This window comes from Nelumbo lutea, chromosome 8 (genome assembly GCF_056320005.1).
Source record: "Nelumbo lutea isolate HS-2025 chromosome 8, American lotus-T2T, whole genome shotgun sequence".
Classification (NCBI taxonomy): Eukaryota; Viridiplantae; Streptophyta; class Magnoliopsida; order Proteales; family Nelumbonaceae; genus Nelumbo; species Nelumbo lutea.
This window is the reverse complement of record NC_142691.1, coordinates 29716672-29719461: the sequence shown is the minus strand read 5'-3', so window position 1 is coordinate 29719461 and position 2790 is coordinate 29716672. Positions and strand designations below refer to the sequence as shown.

Here is a 2790-nt window from a genome sequence, read left to right as displayed (position 1 = left end):
TTTAATTAGAGAATAAGAGTCAATAACTTATGTATGGACTTAATGAGAGAGAAATGGAAAATGGTTTCATTTCTAGTTGGTTTTAAATTTTATATTCCATTTCTATTATTAATAAAAATATTTTTTATTTATTATAGATGTGTCCTAAATTTTCTTTATTTTCTATATTTTTGTATTTTATCTATTTTTTAATTTTTATTGTTTAATTATGGTATCATGAGTTGACCCATTTGACTCAAAATGATTGAACTTCTTACCACCACTTAACATAAGATTTTATATTATTAAAATTAATTATTATGTATTGATTTAATTAATGGAATTTAGTGGTAAAATACAAAAATGCCTTAAATACATGATTCAATGAGGGAGAATGAGAATTAATACTATAAATGTGAATTTAATGAGAGAGAATTAAATGAAATTAATAATAATATTCAAACTACACATTTTGACCTTACAATAAAAAGGGACTATATTCTAAAAAGATATATTTCAATTAATAAAAAATTTTAGAAACCAAAAACCTATTTATACTTTTTATAGTAATAGTAATGGTATATATATATATATATATATATATATATATATATATATATATAGCAACCCTTAACCCAATCCATGGTAAAAAAACACACCTAATTGGGGTGGAGTAGGGGGGCCATAATAGACTGAATTAGATTACAGTGGTTACCACTCTAAAATTCGAGTTGGGATATCCTACCAACAAAACACATCCCACCCTACCAACAAGATTTGACACCACAATCTCACTATGAGACTAGGACCAACCATGTATGAGATGTGTGGTATCAAATCATGTTGATATGGTGTTGGGAAGTATTTCGTTGTCCGGTGATCCAGACTTCCTAAATTCACCTTATCTAACTCCAAGTAAATCTCTTTCCCTATATTCATATCTATACTACTATTAAAAATGTGAATGAGATTTAAATTCTACATTTCTTTTTACTAAAATATTCTTATTTTTTTTTAACTTGGTCTCCCTATATTATGAGGGCAAAAAACACAATTTGAACTACTACTTTTTTTAAATTCAATATATATTCTTCATCATTAAGTCGTATATGTAAGGTATTAACTCCCATTTCCTTTTATCTAATCTTATATTTAAGACACATTAAACAAATGAGCTTTGTTGATTTTTTTTCTTAAAATACCTATATATATGAATTTAGTCCATTTTTAACTATTTGGGCAAAAAATATAATTTAAAGTTCTATTATTCTCTACTTCATTAAATTCCCTTTCCTTAAGGTATTAATTCTCATTCTCTCTTCTTAAATACTTTATTTAAATTATTTTTCTCACCAATAAATTCTACAAATTAAATCTATATCCAATATTTTTAATAATTTAAAACTTATGCTCAAAACCAACACCAGAAATAAATAAATAAACCAACCTTTTATCTAAGTGGTAAGTAAATAGTTCAACCATCTACATCAAATTGGTTAATCAATGTTCTCATAGTTAAATGATAAAAATTTAAAAATAAATACATATATAAATATTACAAAAATTATAAAAAATTATGAAAATTTTCGGCACATCTCTAATATTATCTATTTATCATATCAAACAATAATGAGCATACTAAATAAAAGTACTTTTATTCGATGGAAATTAATAACCCAAAAGCAAAATTATTTTCCTATTCAAGTAGTGGGTTAATGGTTCAACCTTTTAGGTCAAATGGATCAACCCATAATATCATAAATAAATAATAAAAATTTTAAAAAAGATAGAGAGATGAAAATTATTAAAAACATAAGAATTTTATAAAAAAGCTTGTGAGTGCATTTCTAATATTATATATTCATCATATTAAATAAAAACAAGTGTTATAAATAATAGTTATTTTTATTAATGAACATCAATCCGAGTTTCGGATTCTAGAATTTGGGGAAACATGCTTATAGAGTTGGAGAATATGTCCGCCATTATTGTTTTTACAGCTTTACTAGAAGCTAGTGCATCTTTGTCTTGTAACCAATCAACTTTGCTGTCGAGGACAACAAAGAAAAAACGCAATCTCCCTGGAACCTCAGGTAAGATTAAAGATAAACATTTAATTAATATAAAAATACATCCTACTGTCATGTTTCTTTTTTTCTTTGGGTTGCAGATTCAGAAGCGGAGTTTTCCCAAAACCAATGCTTGCAATCAGCATCGGCAAACTCATAACCAAAACCAAGGCTCTAGCTCTCAGCTCCTCAACCCCTTCTGAGCTGAAATCTTGGATGCCTAGATTGTGAAATTGGTTCAATGCGGTGATTTCTCTCTTGTTTCTTGTCATTGCGATGGTATTTGATATTTCAAAGCTAATCTCCGATATTTACAAGAGCTAATCTTGGATTCTCGAAATCTTAGATGTCCATTCGTTGAATTTACAAGACCTAATCTTCGATATTTCAATCTACAATTCAGTGCACTCTCTTTTTTCTCTGCAATAAGGGTTCCAATGAGATCAAAACTTACAATTTCACTGTCGCGGACACAAAGAAGATCAAGCAACGATCGAGCAATGTGCATGCATTTGAAAACATGTAGAACCGAAGAATACAAACGCGATTGGAAAAACTTTGTTTTCTAGGTTTCTTTTCTCTTCCTTAAGGCTTTCTGCTAAAATGCAACATTCGAAGACAGGTTTCTATGACTTTTTTTTTAGCTTTATCACTCATAAGGCTTTCTGCGATGTGATGGCAAAGGTAAGCGCGAGAGCTTAGACGGTTCCCAATTCAAATTCGGAAGAGGATCCCAAACTTC

General features: G+C 28.3%; 1 long non-coding RNA gene across 1 annotated transcript; it reads left to right on the top strand.

Moving 5' to 3' along the window:
* Positions 1–1891: 1891 nt before the first annotated feature.
* Positions 1892–2441, top strand: LOC148843644 (uncharacterized). The gene is made up of 2 exons (XR_016103471.1): positions 1892–2072; positions 2150–2441. It is a non-coding gene; the product is annotated as an uncharacterized LOC148843644 (long non-coding RNA).
* The last annotated feature ends 349 nt before the right edge of the window (positions 2442–2790 follow it).